The sequence below is a fragment of the Lathamus discolor genome, chromosome 2 (genome assembly GCF_037157495.1).
Source record: "Lathamus discolor isolate bLatDis1 chromosome 2, bLatDis1.hap1, whole genome shotgun sequence".
NCBI classification, from domain to species: Eukaryota; Metazoa; Chordata; class Aves; order Psittaciformes; family Psittacidae; genus Lathamus; species Lathamus discolor.
The window spans coordinates 47,529,648-47,551,481 of NC_088885.1; the positions used below are offsets into that span (position 1 = coordinate 47,529,648).

Genomic DNA, 21,834 nt, shown 5'->3' on the forward strand with positions numbered 1-21,834 from the left:
CCTTTTTGCCAGTGGTGCAGTTTGGCTTATGACTCAGCTTGGGCTTAAATCCCACAATGGAAATTTGCAAGGCCCATATCAACACTGGGTTCAGATTGCAGTCCTTTATTTTGGAAACCAGAAGGTTAAAGTCTTTAGGCTAGTCTGTTATAGCTTTGCTGACTCACTTCAGTTAAGGATCTAGTCTTTTGTTCATGTAATAATGTGCCATACTTACCTCCATGTACTCCTCTGCTGCCTTCAGGTCTCTGCTTGGCAAGGCACTGCAGTTCTCTTCCTAATACAAGCCACCTGCTTGTAAAAGCTGAAGTAAAAGCTTCATTGATAAGGTGTTAACAGTGATCAGTGTGCCTTAAAGTTCACTGCATTCATATGTTACTTGTCTTGAAATTAAGTTATTTGCCTTTTTTACCTAGGAGATTTTTGTTTTGAAATCCATTCTCCATTAAGGTGCTGACATCACTGAACAGTTTTACTTCTGACTCCTCCATTCAATGCCCCTTCTAGGTCATTTCAGACCTCCTGTGTTGCTGCTCAGTACTTGAGCTGAATGGAGAGATTTTTAGATACTTTCTTCAAAAGAAGGATCTTTGGATGCATGTGTTTATAAGACAGTGTTTGTGCAAACAAAAGCAAATGGCCTCCCCAAAGTCTTGGCCTCCATGTCCAGAGGAGCACTGGCAGAAATAGAGATGAACTAGTGGGGTATGTGGTTTTGATCTTGGGAGTAACTGGGCCGCATACCATGAAGTGGTACTGCTGGTGCCAAATTCAGTGTTACCACAGCTAATGCAAAAACCTCATTAACGTCTCTTCCTAGACCTGGATGCTCATCTAGGTAGATTTTCCTCTGCGGTCAAGAGCCATATGAGCTAACAAACTTCAGTCTTGTGGAAGGACTTTGCTCACAGTTGTACTGGACTCACTCTTGAGAAACCTGGTTATACTGTACAGCTATATTGGAGATCTTGGTCTCACTGACCTTTCTTCTATATTTTCCTGTGACAATGTTTCTATCCTCTGCCCACAAATTTTCAGCAATATAGAAGTTAAACATGTTGCACAGTAGGCAGGTGGTCAGGTATAGGAGGTAAGTTAAAAGAAGATCAGATACAGTAATGTACGCTAAGTTAATCATGGTTGAAGTAAATGGCTCAAACCGGATTACCAAGAGGTACAGAATGCACAAACATAGTACTAAAGAAAAGGAACCGTAAGCTAGTCCAACCCCTTCTTTTAGTGTATGCATTTAAAGACAAATGGGGTCTTTCAGGGACTCCCTGAGCACTTACTTTTTTTTTCCCCAAACTCCTATAGCAGCTACAGAAACATTGCCCTTGCCAAGAGAAATGATGCACATCTTCCTGGTCTGCTGATTGGCTTTATGAGCAGCTCCTCCCCTGTCACCTCGGGACTTGCCTTAGGTGAAGTAACAACTACCACTGTAAGAACAGCCTGAAGATCTGTGCATGCAATGATGAAAAGATATCTCCTTACCCTACCTTTTTGTGCTTTTGAAACCAGCCCAGCTAGCTAAATTGCAACCACTCTTGTCTGCTGGCTTGCATGTTCATTATCTGCCTGTTAACTCTTGTGCTATGTTTCCTCTGATCTAACTTTGCATATCAAATATTTGATTGAAACTCAGCGAGATTAGATCTGATTTTGCTTCCCCCCATGATATCAGTTGTTTTATCTCAGGTTTGTGGCTACGGAACGGTGTCATCCTGCTTTGCTCTCCTTTTGTAGTTGCAAATTCTTGCTGCTTACTTCAGCCTTGCTACATTGGGCTGAAGAACCAGCTGACTCAGTTTGATAAACTTTAAGAAATCTTAATTTTTTCCATGTCCTCTAGAAAAGGACTTATGTGTCAGTCACGTGAGCTGAACTACTTTACTAATTGATTAGGAGTCTCGGTGCTGGGCAGAGCAAGGCATTGCTCACCCAGAGTGGTGAAAAGTCTCCTTAGGCTGATAGCTATCAGCAAGTGATCATGCTAGTTCTTAGTAAACCCATATTGTGGTTTACTCTGCTTCCCGTTTGTCTTGGTCTATAATTTGATTTTCAAACTGTTCTTTCTTGCCTACAATTTGCTTCGTGTTTCAGAGTTGTCTAATTATTTTTTCCCTGTTTTTTCAGACACCTGTACCCATTTACTATTCTCCAGGTACATGTTTACTGTTTGATGCACTAGGTGTGTTTAATATAGTACTTGACAAGTAGCAGGGAATATTCCTCATCTAGAATCCAGGATGGAAGTTATCCTTCTTCCACCTGGAGTACATTGACCTCTGAATTTTGCTTTCACCATAACAATCATAATTCTAACTTCAGTTGGATCACCTGTCGTTGCCTGTACTCTTTACAGCACTGCTCTAGTCACAAACATGAAAATCATCGGAATTGTCAGGAGACAGTGAAAAATGAAGCTGAACTGCAGCATAATGTACCAAGGAGCATTGCTTTAATAAAACGGCACCATGTAATCTGAACAAGAAAAAAAAAATCTCTGGAAAAAGTGGCTGGGGAAGTGGTGATAAAAAGGGGAGTAAACGCATCTTAGTTTAAATGCTTATCTTTTGAACAGACTGCATAGATCTAGCATGTTTGCATAGCCATGGCACAGATCACAGCAACTAGATCCCTGAAGAAGTTCTCTGGTATTGGGGAAAGTCATTAATGCAATGGCATTACCCCTTTGTCTAGGAGGTCTAAGAACTCCCATCCCAACTCCCATTCCAACTCCCATTTCCAATAGGTCCTGCAGAACTGCTGGTGGTCCGCCAGGTGGCATGAAATGGAAGTCAGTGTTAGAAATATTTAAGGAAATATTCTTATTTTTATTTTCAAAAGTTTTAATTGTTTGAATGTGCCTCATGGATAAAGGAAAATGGAAATGGAAACTTGTTTAGATTAACAGGAATACACTACACTTGTAAGTCAACATTTAAACTCTATCTCAAAGGACAAAACACGTAAAATCAGTCTGGTTTTGATATATTCAGATATATGTTGGCCTACTGGCCTCCATGACTAGGATCTGTATTTGTGGGCATCATTTGAGGTAAATAATAAAATTAGTTTGGGTTTTGTTTTGTTTTGTTTTTTTTTGTGGGTTGGGTATTTTGGTTAGTTGGTTGGTTATTGGCTTTGGGGTTTTTTTGGGAGGGGGGGGGTTTGGTTTGTTTTCTGGTTTGTTTGTTCAGTGGCTTTGTTGGTTTTGTTTTTTTTAACACTGAAAAAGGAAAAAAGTTCTGGGTGAGAAATCAAATCGATACAAGGGACTAACAAGTTCTGTACTTTCATATCATTTAGCTGGAATTTGCCTTCACTTCACAAATAAAAGCTAGGACCTTCTTTTTGCAAGAAGAGAGCTAACAAAGTCAAAGAACTCAATTTTACAGTGAAGTAAGTTTTTTACAAAATCCTTTTATTTTTCTGGACAAAGCCTAGGAGAATCTTTTCTGGAAATCTAAATCTTAACGAATCTATGCTGATTCTACATTTGGGGAGCAAAGGGTTGTTTGTTTATTTTCTCCTTGCTTTGCATACAAAAAAAGGGGCAAATTAAACCTTAAAAGTTCAAATTAAGCTCTCTTTGTTTTCTAATATGAGGTGATTACATTTTTTTCTCACCCCTATGACAAAAAGTCATACCTCTGTTCTTCTTTCCCCCCACTCTTAGCCACTCCTATAATAAATACAAGATTTGGTTTTTTGTTTTTTTTTTTTTTTAAACTCAGCAGTGATTCCATTTTAATGCTTCCTTGTTCTAAGCAAGATGTACCAGTTTGAGAAGGCTCTGGCAATCTGAATCTTCAGAAAGTGCCTCTATGTCAATAACCCAGACCCTAAACATTAATGAATTTTAAACTCCTCCTGTTGTGCTTATTGAACATGTATTTAATTTATTTCCTTTCCAGTGATGGCTTCCTATAAAAGGACATATGGAAGTTATTGCATATTTTGATGTGTTGTTTGGTATTTACTCATCCATAGTCTGAATCAGTATTAAATTATTTGAAGAGATTCTTAAAGGAAAAGCATTTTTGCAACTGCACAGAATCTTGTGAGAAATACCATTTCTAATCTGTTCTCTGTTCAATAACAAACTAATTTTTTTTAATTTCTGTAAAACAAATTAAGAAGGAAGAATAATAGAATTGTAGAGTGGTTATAAGTACTCTTTGAAAGATATTTAAAAGAGTGAGGGGCTAGGTTTTTAAAAGCTTTAAAATAAAAAATTAAGAAATTAGGGAAAAAACACATAGGAAAAAAGCATGCACACACAAACCAAACCATCATCAAACCCACTTATATCAGCCATCATATTTGAAAAATCATGGCAGTCAGGTTAAGTTCCCGATGACTGGAAAAAAGGGAAATATAACCCCTATTTTCAAGAAGGGGAAAATGGAAGACCCGGGGAATTACAGACCAGTCAGTCTTACCTCTGTGCCTGGTAAAATCTTGGAGCACATTCTCCTGGACAACATGCTAAGGCACATGAAGAACAACAAGGTGCTTGGTGACAGCCAGCATGGCTTCACTAGGGGGAAATCCTGCCTGACCAATTTGGTGGCCTTTTATGATGGGGCTACAGAATTGATGGATAAGGGTAAAGCAGTTGATGTCATCTACCTGGACTTGTGCAAAGCGTTTGACACTGTCCCACACGACATCCTTCGCTCTAAATTGGAGAGATATCAATTTGATGGATGGACCACTTGGTGGATAAAGACCTGGCTGGATGGCTGCACACAAAGAGTTGTGGTCAATGGCTCAATGTCTGGCTGGAGACCGGTAACGAGTGGTGTCCCTCAGGGATCGGTGTTGGGACCGGTCTTGTTTAACATCTTCATCGCTGACATGGACAGTGGGATTGAATGCACCCTCAGCAAGTTTGCCGATGACACCAAGCTGTGTGGTTCAGTTGATACGCTGGAGGGAAGGGATGCCATCCAGGGGGACCTTGACACGCTTGTGAGGTGGGCTGATGCCAACCTTATGATGTTCAACCACGACAAGTGCAAGGTCCTACACCTGGGTTGGAGCAATCCCAGGCACAGCTACAGACTGGGCCGAGAAGAGATTCAGAGCAGCCCTGCAGAGAAGGACTTAGGGGTGTTGGTTGATGAGAAAATGAACATGAGCCGGCTTCAGTGTGCGCTTGCAGCCCAGAAAGCCAACCGTATCCTGGGCTGCATCAGAAGGTGTGTGACCAGCAGGTTGAAGGAGGTGATCCTGCCCCTCTGCTCTGCTCTTGTGAGACCTCACCTGGAGTATTGTGTGCAGTTCTCGTGTCCTCAACATAAAAAGGACATGGAACTGCTGGAACAAGTCCAGAGGAGGGCCACGAGGATGATCAGGGGACTGGAGCACCTCCCGTATGAAGACAGGCTGAGGAAGTTGGGGCTTTTCAGCCTGGAGAAGAGAAGGCTGCATGGGGACCTCATAGCAGCCTTCCAGTACCTGAAGGGGGCCTATAGGGATGCTGGGGAGGGACTCTTTGTCAGGTACTGTAGTGACAGGACAAGGGGTAATGGGTTAAAACTTAAACAGGGAAGTTTAGATTGGATATAAGGAGGAAGTTCTTTCCTGTTAGGGTGGTGAGACACTGGAATCGGTTGCCCAGGGAGGTTGTGAGTGCTCCATCCCTGGCGGTGTTCAAGGCCAGGTTGGATGAAGCCTTGTGTTGGATGGTTTAGTGAGAGATGTCCCTGTCCATGGCAGGGGGGTTGGAACTAGATGATCTTGAGGTCCTTTCCAACCCTAACCGTTCTATGATTCTATATTTTTCTGAAACAAAATTATTTTCTAATTAGCTTGGTAATATGGTGCTTTACAGTAGTGGGTAATAAACTGTTCCCAGTCAGGCATTACTTTTGTTAGACTAGTGTTTCCTAATACTAGATACACTTTCTATTTTTTTTTTTTCTTAAGCATAGAAAACAAAAATTATTCCTTTTTTGCCCGTAGCTTTATGTTGGCTGTTCATTCTTCTTGGCTTATTCTAAGGTTTTGGCCTCGAAGTAATTTAGACCAGAAACCTTAACATTTTGCACAGTAGATAGACCAAAGTTTGTTAATCCTAATTTACATTTTCAAGTATATGGAAAGACTTTATTCTGTACAAAGCTGTATAACCAGTACATACTAATGGTTACTTTTAATGTAGCTTCTATACTCTCATTTAAGCACTGCATTACCCTATAATGTTACAGTGCTTTTTGTTTCCTCACACTGTGTTGAGGAATTAAGGCATAGAAGTTGAGTGCTGCATGCACTAAGGAGACTTGGAGGACAACTGAGGGCTTTCAGCAACCTGGGTTAGTGGAAGGCGACCTTGCCTATAGCAGGGGGGGGCTGGAACTACATGATCTTTAAGGTACCTTCAACCCAAACCATTCCATGATTCTACAAATTGTTTAATTAAGTATATATTTTCAAACCACAGGTAGAGAAAACATAATTTTTTTTTTTTTTTTGTCCTACTTCCTTGGTATCTCATTTACCAAATTATTTCAAGAAAGCTTCCTCTTCTACGTCCAAATTTTCCATGCTTTACCTACATCAGTAATAGAGTGGTGATACAGTGATGAAGCTAGAGTACTACTGCAGACTGTATGAGTAAGAGGAAAAAAAGGCAACAAATGGCAGCCATTAACTGCATGCAACATCAGTTTTCTGAGTCCCTATGAGTCACTAGTTGTTGCCCTGTGAAATATCTACAAAGCTTTCATTTCCAGGGTTGCTTTGGTTGTTGAAACATTCTATTTGAATGAGATGCTTGATTACATTACCACATTTATAATTTCTTAATTGAAGAACAGGCTTCCCTTTGTCTTTGTGTTGCCAAGTGAGGTACAGTTTGTCCAGAGAAGGAAGGAATGAGCCTTGCATATTGCTCCCCATATTATTGTCACATTGTGAGAAGGCAATGAATGATTATCTTTTTTTTTCTCCACCACAGAAAAATATATGTCAAAAGGAATGACTGCATACCTTACGTTATGTGGAACCAGAATTCATTCTGCTTCCCAGTCTTCCCTAAAGAAGAAATGAATGAATTGGCAGGGCATGAAGTGACTTCAAAAACTGCTGTGCCAAAAAAATCTTGATGCTGAAACCCTCTCTTAGGCTCATCCATGGGTCATCTCAGTCCCTAGGAACCACTATGAGTTATTGGGAGTTTTTTACTGTGATTGCAAGAGAACTTGAATATGCAGCAGAAGTTCATCAATGTCTGAGACCAGCAATGCCACCTTTGCACTTACCTTGCTACTTTGGTTGGTTAGCTGCCTGGAGAGGAAATGAGCTCAAATTGGGATTACAGACAGAAATGCTAGAAAGCAAAAGCAAACTAATGCACACTGAGGAGAAGGAACGTTAGTTCTTACAGAAAGTAGGGAAACAGAAAAAAATGGCTTTTTTTTTTCATGATGGAAAATGTTTTGCAGTCAAGGTGAGAGCTTTCTAGTTTGGGGCACTTAAAAAAGAAAGGGATGAAAGAGTGGACAAATCTAAGTGAAGACAGAATCAAGGGAAATATTACTGTATCCTGATGGGCTTCAGGAGATCAGTTGTGTAATATATCGTAGAAAATGCAGGTCAGCCAAGGTCAGGTTGCAGGAGAGACCAGGCGCATGGGGCATCAAAACAGCAGCTTCCATACAGCATCTTGTCACCAGAAACTGTTAGGTTCCAAAGTTGAATACATAACACATGTTGGTTCCGTTCAACAAACCAAAATGTTTTGTCTGAACTGAGACCATTTTCCTGCCCTTGAAGTATCAACATGCTTTGATGGAAATCGCATTTTCATTTTAGAATAATTCTAAAAGAAAATTCCTTGACAAATTGAATGCTATATATATTTGAGCAGGAAATTACTTTCTTAAAAATATTTTTAACTGTTTTTAATAGTCCATTATAACGTGTTCTTGGCAGCATGTGGCATGTTATTATATGATTTATATTACAGCTGTAAAAATGACAACTCTGCTTGTCAAGAGGTAAAGTTGTAGAGGGTGATATACAATCTGAGGTAGTCACCTTAGAAGTCTAGTGGATATAATCAGTTTTATTGGTTCTGCTAAGGAGATGGCTAAAATTGGTTGGATCTCACACCCTATTCCCCTCCTTAATATGAAAAAGTTTGCAAATTGATTTATTCTACTTAGTGGTAGAAGAATGTGATATTTAATTTAATGAAAATTCTCCTTTTTTAATTAAGACTCCTTTATGCTCCAAAATGCTCAAAGTCTTGACAGGTCAAAATCTGAGATACCAAAGCAGTTTGCACACCATGCTACTATGCCACCAAAATAAAACGAGTCATTGGCGCCTGCAGCTACCATGTGGTTTCTTGGGTGTTGGTTGTGCACTTTGTTCTATGTGGTGCATGTTTAAAAGCCTGTTCTAGCTCTCCCAGGGAGTTAGATGGCCTGTTGGCACTGGCTGCTGAAAGCATCTGTGTGTAATGCTAGAGAGTTGGAAGCCAAGCCCTAACTTTGTTAGGGATCCTCAGTGTGCAGTCCTCTACCCTATGAATTAAAGTGCTGGATCTGCAGTACACACTCCTCTGCTTTGGGAAAAAGTTCTTCCAAACAGCCCCTTCATTGCCTTCAGTGAGAGTTGCCACAGCTTCATACCGCTGTGTGATTTTTTTTTTTCCTTTTTATAGTGTCTATATTTGTCTGTATGTTTAGCTTAGGATTTTACTGAAAGAAAACAGATCGATGGAAAACATTCATAACCATAGCATCTGCTGTTTGTACATATATGCATGTAGATGCATGCACAAAATGGTCAGTACTGTATTACTCTGGTGCAGTAGAGATTAACATTTTTTTTTCTTTTTAAATGTCATACACAAACAGAAATGTAACATTCTATTATGAAATGCCTTTAGTTTTACAGTATTCAAGCTATGCTATAGAAAAAGGAAGAAATAATTGAGACTTACTGAACATTTTGTGCCTAATTCTTCTTTCTTAAACCTTCCTTATTGCACAAGTAACCACAGAATACTTGCTGCCACAGCTGTTTCTCATGCATGATGTAATTGTTTTATTAAGCATTATTTGTTTGCGTAAATCAGGTTCCGTTATTACTAAGGATGCTCATTAAATCATTGCCCTATGCTACTCTGAGGCTGGGAATTTCAAAAGTTCATAGCACTGATTTAACTCTGCAGCAGTGACCTAAATGGGAAAGGCTCCCATTGGTTCCTTTTCCATGTTTATAAACAGTTTCTAACACTGTGTGTACACAAAGATAGTCACATTAACACTAAGGACAAGCATAATCAGCTAGTACAGTCTTAAAAAAAATAAATAATTTTGTTATTGTACAATATTTTTAGACATGACAGGGAGATGTGGCTCGGTGTTTGTAACAAATTCATAGCTTGAAAATGGAGCAAAATGTTAATTTTAAATAGAGTACAATGTTCGTGCAAGACTATTTATTTCTTTTCTTGCCTACTGACCAGATACAATTTGTCCACAACTACTCTGCAGTTTTAAGATGGTTGGTGGTGTCTAAAATCATGGTAATTAAAATACTTCACTTTCAAATGACATTCAGTTGCTCATTGTACAGAAATCCTAATACCATGCTACTACACTGTCAGGGTTTGACAGGCATAGTATTTATAGGGTGTGAAAAAGAAAATGGGCACAGGACATAGCTAATAATGCTATACGTGGCCCTCTCTTAATGCTTCTGGACTACAAAACAGTCACATGCGCTTGCTTGAAATGCATTAGTATGGTTAGCATGCTTGTTAGTCAGCATTAAGAAGGCTGTCATGTGAATCTAATTTTGTTGAAATTGTATGAAAATATCTATTTGCCTGTCAAGAGAGAACTTTAAAAATCTGTCAGAGGAAATGGATGAGGAAACACTATAACGTACACAAAGTGTAAAAAGGCAGATCTTGACCTTTTGCTCATCTGTTTTTTTTCAAAGTGTAAGCAAAGGTTACCCAGTGGCATTCACAAGCAGTTATTCTAACTATATTTTTTCATACAGACCATGATTTCCTTGTGGAAATCATTGTTGCAGCCAGTGGTGGATTGTAAGAGGGATTATAGAAAGCATTGCATGTGTTTATGGATAGTGAAAATATCAACATGATTAAATGTATCTGGGGAAATATTTTCATATCATTCAGACAACAAAACAAATTATACTGATAAATTCTCTTGTGGATGGATTATTCCATATCTGCTATTGATGGATGGCTTGTATCTTTCCGTTAAGCTTTCTGGTCCTTTTCCAACTATAACACACCTCCTTCTCAATCTGACAGTAATAGTGAAACACACCTAAAATTTGTCAGGTTTGCTCTTCAACCAACTCCTATGAATTTCTTTTACCACTAACAAGTGAATATGCTGCTGAGAACAGCTGGTCTGGGAGCTGTTGTAGCTGATGTCCCAACCCATGAATGAATTTTCTCAGAGAAGGTATGAGTTTGTTAATGCTGAGGGGCAATGTGCTTCCCTGGCTCTGCGATGTGGCCACTTGGCTATTCTGGCTTCAGGGTGGTATGAAGCTGCACTGAGGGGCCTCAGCTGCAAAAATGGCGAAACCAGTCTCTCTCACCTACCACTCACAGATATAGGACAAGCTACGATCCTGAGTCTCAAATTTTGACAGCAGTGTCCTTCTTTGATGTGTGTTTGTTAGGAAGGTAGTTTTAGCAAGACATAGCTACAGAAACAAAAATTTGACTTTAATGACTTATAACACGTTCATTAAGCAGTTTTCCATCTTTTAAGATTTATATTCTGATTTCTGGTCTAACATTTTTTAGCAGACAGATTTTCCTTCCTCTCCCTAATGGCTTCCATTCACAGACAAAAAATCTTTGTGCTCATCATCTGTCAATTGGCATAAGATATCTTGTTTCTCCAAACTGGTGCACTGACAAGATTCAATCTATTGTGCTACTGTTGTATTTCAGCAGACTACCAAGGACCTTTCATGATATGGTGCAGCACATGCTGAATGTCAAACCATCACAAGTACACAGAGCTACACGTGCAGGGAAAGATGTTCACAATCTTAGAAAACTTAGAAAAACATGGCAGGCACTAGGCTGATGCTGCAGTGCTGAATGGGATATACAAGCGAAGAAAAGTCTTGAAAAGACTTGTATGCTTGTTGCTCATTATGAACTTGTTTTGTGTAACTACAGATTTTGTCTGTTAGGTCTCTAGCCCTGAAAGGGTGAGGTGAGACTGACATTCTGAACCAACTACTTTCGAGATGATTCTCCAATTAATGAAACCTGCAAGTGCAGTCAGATACCTGGGCTTTTTACTGATGCATAAATAGTTGTCCTAAGCACCTAAAAATGGTGTGGAAAGCTAACCAGAAAACATGCACACAGCCACCAGAGAGATGCAGAGAAGCAAAATAGAACCATGACGTCTTGCAGGCCAGTTTCTGCTAGGAATCTACCTCAGTACAAGAAAATTCTACTTAACAAAGTAAGAACTCTCGAGGAAAAATAGCTTGGATAAAATGAAGGGGGAAAGTTGCAGGAAGACATTTGAAAACAATTTCTAATGAAAAGTAGCAAGTAAGGCTATTCTGGCTGATTGCAGAGTGACAGTTTTGTTTGATACTGAAAGGACACACTAGGAACCTTATGCTTTTGGGGATGCACTGACCTGTTTCATAGTCCTGGATGAATTGTTTCTCTTTGGCTTTACCGTCATTCAGCAAGCTAACTCTAAAAATGCAGGAATATAAACCTTTAATTTTGGTTCATTTGGATTTTTAGTGGTTTAGGCTAGTTTAGTTTTATTTTTCTTTTTTGTGGGGATGCATACTCTCACTACATACTCTTACTGGAATAAAGTATTCAGAATTACATTTGAAGAATGTTATGACTGAACTATTTGTCTGTCATATTGAAACCCTAAGGTACTTGAAACTTTTAGATTTCTCTCCCCCATATGTTTGGGGTTTTTTTTGTTGTTTGTTTTTTTGGGGTTTTTTTAAGAAACTGGGAAAAAAAAAAGAGTAAAAAAAAATATTGAGGGCATTTGTCTGAAGTTTTTCTTTGCTTAGGATATGGTATAGCCTAAGGATTAAGATGTACTATAGTTGCTCCTTGACAACTTGGTCTCTGAGTTTTGGTTTCCATGATACCTCATCACTCTCCAACTATCTCTACTCCTTCGGTTTGCACACTATGACTGGGCATATGACAACTATAGCTTGTTTGTAACTATACTGCCTAGAATTTCTCTTCCCTTATGGTCTGCCTGAATTCTGGTCTCTTTGCAGACTGGATAAGGCCTTTTGTCTTCTTTCAATGCATTTCTTGGTTTTGATATGGGGTCCAGCAGTAGCCTTTTCTTATACTTTTAATTCTTTTCCTGAAAACACTTTCCCACCTACTTTAATGCTACATCTTATTTATTGGCTGTATTAAGCTAATGCAGAAAACCCAATATGTTTTTTCTCATGTCAGTAGGGTGACCAGTCTAACATTTTCAAGTATCCAAAGGTGGTCAGAAGCAGCTGATCTTACCTTGGAGGGTTGAAAGCAGATAGAATCTCCCCTAATCTTCCATTTTGTTTTACTGGAGCTCTGTCTTGCAAACCTCTCTGGACTGTCTATGATCCAGGAATACTGTGTGGAAGAATATTACACACACAAACTTGTAAATAGTACTGACAGCTTCTGCTTGCTTTTTAATCTTTGCTTGAGCCTATCTCAAATAAGACCACTGAAACCAAATGAGTCATTTACAGTTCAGGTTAAGAGAAGGATCTGGCTTCAGAAAGTTCAGACACCTTTGTAACCAAAAAGGTATGATATGATTCCACCCAACCAAAGTAAACATATTCCACCCAGCACTTTTTTGTTTCCCCTCCATGTTATGGATTTTTAAAATTTTTTGAGATGTGAACAATGTGCCATTATTTGGCTGCAATATTGGTCTCAGAAGCCACAGCTTTTTATAGTCACAGAAACATGTGATATCTATCTCTCCAAAATTAGGTGGTCATTTTCTTTTTCCCATGGCATGAAATATTCTACATCCTTTTATTCTGGGTTGGTTAAAATCTGTCAGTTTCTTAAGCATTCTATTTTGTCTGTACTCCTACGCAGAGGTATTTCACTAGCTATCTCCTTTTATTATTGTTTAAGGGGAGAAAGTATTTCCAGTTACCAGTTGATAAAATAAGGAGTGAATGGCAGCAACCTACAATTTTATGAAAGAATCTGTTTTTTAAATTTAAATGTAACTGGCGTCACTTATCTTCGTATAGCTTCTGCCTATGAGGAAAAAAAAATCTCTCTTTTTATAACTGCTTGTCAGTTGAATAATAGAATGGGGGGAGCCAACTTGAAAGACATGGCTGATTGGTGCGATTGAAAGGGGCTTTACAATTAGAGTTCTGGCAGAACACAAAAAAGAAATTGTCTGGCCATGAAGAACGGAGCCTACTTTAGAATTCCCTTTTCTCAGCCAGATAGCATGCATCACTGTTCATGCATTCTCTTGACATTGAATAGAGGACTTCAGAACTACCACCCCAAATTATCCCTTACTGTTTGGTTCTATTTGTGATATTTGTTTGGGGGAGGAAAAAAAAACCCTCTATTACTGATTGTAATGGAATGTAGCTAAATTCCATTCCATTTATGCACTTAATCTCTTAAGCTTATTTCTCCTCCCCTCCCCCCGCACCCCCTGCCCCGATATTGCAACACACATTTTACTTTGATTAACTCTTCTTAGATGATGGGAAAAAACAAGATTCTTCTTATTTTCATCTTCCTTCCCTTCCCTTTATTTTACTTCCTTTTTTTTTTTTCCCTCTCCCGCTGCACCCCCACCTTCTCTTCTCCCCCCCTCTTCCTAGATGTGTATGTGAATTGAAAGAGGAAGGAAACCCTTGCAGGTGTGCTTTGGATTACAGTGGTAGAACAATAGGGCAGCCTTCAATTAACTCCATACCTATTCACAGAATTATTTGTTCCCTTGTCTCCAGAGTTGTTTAATATTTGAAACCGTCGCCTACCACACAATGTATCTGGTGATGAGAACAGGCTTTCAATTCCATTTGAACTCTTCTATGCCACACAATTAATGCACCAGATTTTATTTATTTATTCTTAAATGATGATTCATATGAGTGTCTCCAGACACAAAGGAATAACAGAATGTGTACACCAGTCAGGTGTGTTTCACACACAAAGTGGGGGAGGGAGGAAAGATGCTGGTAATGGCATACATTTGACTCCTCCTTGCATGTAAAATCAATATGCTAAATATTTATTTTATATTTCCATAAATCTTGCAGATTTAAAAGCACCCCTGTCAAGGTAGCTTTCATCATTTTTACACTATATGTTTTTAAATTGCTGTTATATATAACAACCACTGAAAGCTTAACAGTGACACTTCTGACTGAAATACTTGCTGCTTGTAGTTACAGAGCCGCTCATTAGGGCTATTTTTATCCTTTCTTTTAAAGTAGTACAGGAGTGTGTGAAGCTCCCAAATCCTGGCAGTAGCTGTAGAAGGGGAAGGAAAGGGTCAGCCTTAGTTCTATTCTTTTTTTGCCACTACCAAACCTACTTGAAGCAAAAAATTCATATTCAAGACAGTGGTTTTATATATATATATTTAACAAAATTATGGATTTCCATGGCAGAAATGTGTTTTTTGTTAAAAGGAATGTTACTGATTTTATGAGCAGCATCTTGATTTGAGGCAAGTGGAAACAAATATTCTAAAATCTTCCCATGAGAGAGAGAACATATTTTTTTTAAGCTGCTCTCCTCATGAATTCTCATTACTTACTGCAGCCCTTTAAGAGTGTGAGATGGCTGGCACTGTAGGATACATTCACTGATACTAACATTTCCTGTGCAGCAAAGATGCGAGAGAGGTGTATCAATACTTTAATATTCAGATTACGCTATGAATCTTTTGTGGTAAACCTTTAAAGCTTTAGCATAATTTGAGGACAAGTCTGCATTTTGAAATGTAGCAAACAATAAGACAGATTCATCTTCTACAGTTTTGAATTGGGGACAACATGATTTATCTGACAAGAGCCTCATGGAGGAACATATCTTATTATAGAGGTGTTTTAGCCTTGCTCCAGTGTCATGTCGAAGGCTTTCCCAATAAACATGGCTATATATGAATTAATAAAGGATAAAAAAGTAATTTGAACTGAGAAGACACAGGTGATACAAGTATTTGGTAGTAAACTTATTTTCACTTGCACTGTTGCCTCGGATCCTGATGCAGCTTAACTGACGTAACATATTGAGTCATTTGTTCTTGTACAGACCTTGGTGTTATTTTTCTATCACAGTAAGTGAAGTCAGTCTAAGACCAACTTTTAGGCCTTATAGCCTTAGCTATAAGGATACAACTTTAATTATCTGGTGGCAGTGCTTTTTGATGCATCAGCTTCATGTTGTTAACCCAAAACCGCTCTTCACCGGACTTGCAAAAGTTTTTTCCTAGGAGGTTTACTCTAAGGTCTGGGTATCCATTCCTCACTTCCTCTTCTTTCCTCTTTCAAATCTAGGTCAGTCCAAAGTGGCAGAAATGCAGGCAACTGGAATTGCTACTCACTTTGCAAACTTGAGCCCAAGTGTATGATGAAGGATGATTGCGCTACCTGGCGTGAGCAAGGGAATTTATCTCAGCGATATGTTATTCTCCTTGGTGCACAGCTGAGATTTTTGACTCACTTCAAATTCTGTGTGCTTCCTATTGCTCTGTGCAGCAGTCTGCCTTCCCCTTTTCAAGCATGTTTTCTTAATGCAATAGGCTTGTAAAAATATTATCCCCCATGAGAGTGGAGAAACAGATAGGTACAACAACAAATGAAGATCCAAAGGCAAGTCTAAATTTTCATTCATGCTTGCTATGAAAGTGACCTTTGCTCTGATCTGGAAGACCATGTCTCTTATCTGTAAATGGTATTTCTCTAAAGGACAAGGGTGCTGTTTAACTCTATAAAGGTTTTCACTTAACGGTACCACTATTATGCTGGAGCTCATAGCAATTTTTAATCCTTCTGCAAAGCTTTAAATCCTTTCCCTCCTATGTAAATTTCCTCACAATTTAAGCTTTTCTTCCTAGAGCAGAAATAATTCTTTTTTTCTGTTTGCTAATCAGAAATAGCATTTCAGGGACCTTGAGAGGTCAGTCCAATTTCTCCCCCATCTCAAGCTCAGCTCCTGATAGTATTTTCAAAATATCAAATAATGAAGATACTGTAGCTTTCTTAGAAAACCTGTTAATCAAAATAGTCTTAAAATTATAAAGCCTTTACCTTTTGTTGTTAGGTGCTGGTGAGGAATGAGGATATAAAATAAGCTGCACTGAAGTTAGTCTTTCTTCCTCTTGCAAGTGCTTTGTGTCAAACTTCGCTGAGGAGCTGTTCCCACTTCCTTGGAAAATGAACGAAATAATTGCCCCAACAGTCAAATTAATTTTGTATATTTATGAATAGAGACTTAAGATTTAGAGCAACACCATTTTTTGTGTGTGTATACAGATAAACCCACTTTTTTTACAGTAATGCAAATAGCTATTAATTATTGTCATAATCAAAGATTTTTATCTATTATTGAGATTTTTATTTTTCTGAACTGATTTATCCTTCTCAGTTCCAGGCACAGAGCAGTATATAGTAAATAACTTAGGCTATTTATGTACCCTCCAAGTTTTGATCTTCTCTTCACAGATTCTTCAACATCTTTGGGAAAGTTGTGGGGTTTTTTCTATCGTTACACAGAGAACAGGTGAGATAACTAATCCTATGAACACTAAGAGAAGGGAAAAAAAAGAATAGGTCTTCTTAATTATTTTAATTTCTCACTAAAGCCACCTCTTAGTTCTGTTTATGTTTAATACAAGTGTTAAATCTGGGTGGATTAATACTGATTATAGTCTGAACAGTTTAAAGAATCTCAACCCAGGGCAGAACTTTCTGTCATTAATTTGAAATACTTCCACTTGTGTCAGCACTATTTAAAAGGAATCAATGAAGGTTCCTGAAGAAAAAGCCTCGTCATCTACTCCCAAATGGACTAAATTAATTAAACTGTTAGAGCCAAATCTATGACATGTTTTATATATTGTTACTTTTTATGGATTTGCTGCCGACATTGATTGGATTGAGAAGATGAGTTTTTATAATAGGACAAAAAGGGGATTTTGGGTGTTTAGGTTGTGTTTTGGTTTTTTGGTTTGTTGGTTTGTTTGGGGTTTTTTAATGTTAAATTAATGCCAAGGAGATAAACAGTAGATCTGTCCTAGCTGAGCATGTCAAGACCTTCACACTTTCAGGGAAAAAAAGGTAGAAGAGGATTTTTTTTTATAATATTATTTAATCCATCAGTTCCAAAATGCACAACCTGTGGAAGACAGATCTTTCAAGAAGTGTGTTAATGTGTTGAGAAATCAAACCTCTTTTTGACTAGAAATGTGTTCATACACACAGCATTTTCTATTACAAAGGACTGCAAGTAAGAAAAGTGTATGGGAGAGAAGGAACTGATAATTCTGTAAGTGTTACAGCTAATAGAGAGGAAAAATATCTATTAGGTTAAGCTAACCTGCATTGTAAAGCTTTAGGGAGATACACAAAAGTTAATGCTAGCTCAGTAATTTAATCTCCCTAGGTTCTTTTCCATAGTAAGTAGAGAGAAAGTTAGATTGGACTAATGTCTGAAGGAGTTCAGGTCAGTCTCATTCCCTGAAACCTATTTCTCATCTCAGCAGTGCAGGTGCCTCTGGAAGGGGTGGTGGCACAGGCTCCAACTTGTCTTTGAGAATACCCATGGATTTCCTTGCAGGACTGAACTATCCTGCAGCTCATCAAGGCTTAGGCATAGGTGGTAATGCCAGGTTTCCATCCGATATCTTATGTGAAAGGTGACTATCTCCTTTGGTGTCTGATGACTGGATCTCTACAAACACGGTCTCCATGTTGCAGTTGCACAGTGAGAAAGGATGAAACAAAGACCTCCTACATTGGCTTGCCTGAAGCTCCTCAGGTGGGGCCCTCATTTCTGCTGCTCTGATGGCAGTGAGGAAGGCTTTTCAGTGATGGCAGCCCTCTCCCTGCCCTTGCCATCCTCAGGTGCAAGGACAAGCTAGCTGCCCTTACACATTTCATCCAGGAATTTACCTACACTCTTACACAGGTGTTGGAGTGCAAGTGGAAAGAGGGAGCAGACTCTGGTTGAGTAAATAATAAAAAACATTTCCATTATCCTTGCAAAATCATTATCTCTTTATAGGTTATAGGAATAGCCAACTGTTTGTCAGGCATCCAGAAGCATATGCCAAAATCCCCATGTCTGTACAGAACATAGTAGAGTGGGATCTTGTCTTGTGACTCAGATATTTAGGCAATGCAAACAAATAAAGTTGAATGATGATTAATAATTTAATATATAAAATACTTTAGATCTTATTCAAAGACTGGGCTTAATAAAGATGCCTGGAGTTGCACAAAGATGTAGCATAACTGAAAGAGGACTTATAGCCTGTAAAATTTTTCTAATGTACTTTCTGAAAATTATTTTTACTCCTGATATTTTTTTCTTTTTTTTTTTTTTTCCTCAGGGAAAATGCATTTGCAGGCTTGGAAAGTCTTGCCAAAGATAACAGGAAAGAAGAAAAGAAGAAAAATGAAAAAGGATGTAAATGTCCACTTTAATTATTTCCATATCTTTCAACTAGATAGGTTTGCACAGTTAATTGCAAAAATGATTAAGACAAATGCTATTAGTCACCATTTAAATACTTTTTAGTATAGGGGAAATGTTGATAATGGGAATAAGCTTATCCCAGGCCAATATGTTTTACTAATAATAGATTTACTGACTAGAAGGTAAATGAGGGACCAAAAAAACTGAAGAGCTGTTAGGAAGTTGCAGTTGGAGCAGTTCTCCAAGCACTCAGAAGGAATGGGGCAGGCAAAGGAATGTGGGTTGAGGTTTCCTATGCTTCAGCCTTCTGTTTTTACAGAGAATGAGTTGTATTCGGAATAAAAGTTTAGTCATCTCCTAATATTGATTTTCATTGATGGAGCTGTATTTAACAAAGTGATGGCATCAGCGCAGGCATCTGCATAGAAGTAAAAGAAAATATATAAGCTTTGAGCACAGAGAGGACTGACTTCCTGATCCAGATTCCAGTATTACCCATGACATGAAAACCTCCGTGATCATCCTGGCATTCAGTTATTTTCCTTTCATGGCTTGGTTTACTGTGACAGTCTAGGTGATTTTATACACACAAAATACCAATGTCTTTGGGGACATATTATAAGTAGCGTTGAAACTGTGGTTAGTATCATAGCATGTAGGGAAAGGCCCTGCTTTTCTAAAAAGCTCCGTGCACTCCTCTTCTGGAGTGTGCTTCAGGGTCTTTTTTAGCTGCAAAATCCTTTCTGAGAGCAGGAGCTTGTCCAAAACTGCTCTTCAGCATCTGGCCTGCGTGAGCAAATGTCACACTAATACCAGCAATAGTGGCTCCCCAAAGTTTTGGGGTTTTACTACTTCTGTGTCTGTTTCTTTTGCTGTTTTCTCTTTTCATACTATGAATGAGTTGGTATCTATCCAGAAAATGTCTTTAAATTTTTTTTCAGTCTTGCCAGCTGTAATTTGATCATGTTGATTTTCTCCCTAAGGCCAATTGTAAATTGAATTATAGCAAGCGAAAAGACATTTGTCATGTTGTAAATACAGTAAGAACCTGGTTAGGTTTTTTCTTTTGGGTTTTATTTTTGGTTTTTTTGTTGTTGTTTTTTTTTTTTTTTTGATTGCTTTCACAGATTGAACATTCAGTTGATGATATTCACTGCTGTAAAAATTGACTTAAATGGGCCTATCAGCTGTTCAGGGTTAATCTTGGCTGACTACCAACAGGTTCATGCCTCTCAAAACACTGAAGGAATCAGTGGATCAAAGACTGATATAAAGATTAAAATTGAGTGCTTGTATGGCTGGTATGCAACAACATGTAGATTTTTTTTTGCCTTCTTTTAGCCTCTATGTACTATGACTAGGGTATTTTTCCAATTAATATGTATGGCTTTTGTCATTCTCTAAGTAGATCAATAACATCATGCAGCTTTAAACATTATTTCTGGGAAAGCTGCTGACACTTTCAGGACATTTTGAGGGAGGAGTTTGTGTGTGACCAGGTTGTTTGTCCATTCAGTGTGAAGGCAGAGGGATGAAAAACAAGCCAAACTTGACATTTTTGGAGACTATTGTGTTGTTTGTCTCGTAGAGAAAATGAGGCTGACATTTTAAAGCATGCAATGAATGGTATGTAAGTAATGCTGCGCCACTGATTTACTGTGCAATCAGCCAAAGTGATGTTTGATTTTGCAAACAGCGATTTCTGGAGATGTGGGCAAGGCACAATAAAATGTTCTCACAAGCTAATAGGCTTGTGTATATGGATTAAAAATATTAGGAATTATTCTGTAGTGTTGCTAGCTATTTTTCTTCCTTAGGCTGCCAACTTAGGAAAAACATGAGTAAGTGTGAGAAAAGCTTCTTTTTGTATTCCTGCTTGTGTACCTATTGCCCTTCCCTGGGAAGGAAGGTGGAAGGTAGTTAACACTACTGAAATAGCCAGCAGAGTGCCAGCCTGAGCTGTGGTCTTGTTCACGATTGAATGTATCTCTTTTATTCAATAAGAATATGGACTTAAACAATTTACAATACCCAGTACCTAAGAAATGCTAACAACATCCACTAGTGACTAATATAGATGAATGCCCTTCCACCTGCATAGAAGCCTCTTAAGGAAAATTTTGGTTTTAGTGTGTGTGAGGAGAAGGGATAAGGAAATAATGTTTTTCACTGTTTCCCCTTTCATGAACAATTACGAGAATTTGCCATAGGTTTTGCTAGTAAAGTTACTTTTGCTAAACAGATGTGATGTTTTAATTTCTGCTTCTTAGTTACTTTTGCTAAACAGATGTGATGTTTTCATTTCTGCTTCTTTTTTATTTTCCTCCCCTTTGTCCTGGCATGGTGTTCATCTTGACTGGAAGAAAAAGCATAAAAAATGCACTATCCTTGTTAATTAGAATACACCTTTGTTACAGCACTTTCACTTAACCTCTGGAAAACAGTACATTTCCCCTGTCAAATCCACTGTTGGTGGCATTTCTAGGCTTTTGACTGTGTGTTCTTGTGAGCCCTCACTTCCAGAAGTGATTTTCCTAGAAGATTATACAGGAGTTGCTGCAAGAAGTGGTCATCCCCTCACCCCTTGCAAACTGCAGCCTGAATTCATGACTTTGAGTAACCCTGCGTTTTACTCCAGACCATGCAGTTTAGCAGCATAACTGCTCATTAGCACTCTGGGAGTCACTGACACATCTGAGATTTTAAATCTGTTAAAATACTTGCAGCCTGGATATTAGGCTTTTTGGTATATTAAAATGTGGGGTGTTAGGAAACATTATCATGAGTTTCTTGCCTCCAAGAGCCTTGTTAGTAAGAAGTGTGAATGGGTTTGAATCCCACCTGCATGCCCAAGGAATCTTAATTAAGGAGTATGCCACTAGCCTATAGGGGGTTACATTCATTTTTCTTAAATATATTCCAGAAAAATCTAGTAAGTTTATAAAGATTACCATGCCATTAAATCATAATAGTAGAACAGAGTTTTTACTGAACCAGAAAACAAGCCAATGAATAGAGGCAGAGAGATGACAGCCTGCTGTGAAACCAATGGTTACAAATTGGTTTCCTCTAGTCACAGTTGCCTTTAACTGCTTTAGATTCTCACA

General features: G+C 38.4%; 1 long non-coding RNA gene across 1 annotated transcript in view; it reads right to left on the reverse strand.

Annotated features, from left to right (window-relative positions):
• Positions 1-216: 216 nt before the first annotated feature.
• Positions 217-21,834, reverse strand: part of LOC136009195 (uncharacterized) — a 34,732-nt gene continuing 13,114 nt past the window's right edge. Inside the window, exons 2-4 of the long non-coding RNA XR_010610388.1 lie at positions 16,339-16,456; positions 12,557-12,658; positions 217-304 (exon numbers count right to left, since the gene is read on the reverse strand). This is a non-coding gene — a long non-coding RNA (uncharacterized LOC136009195). The remainder of the gene's footprint in view (positions 305-12,556; positions 12,659-16,338; positions 16,457-21,834) is intronic.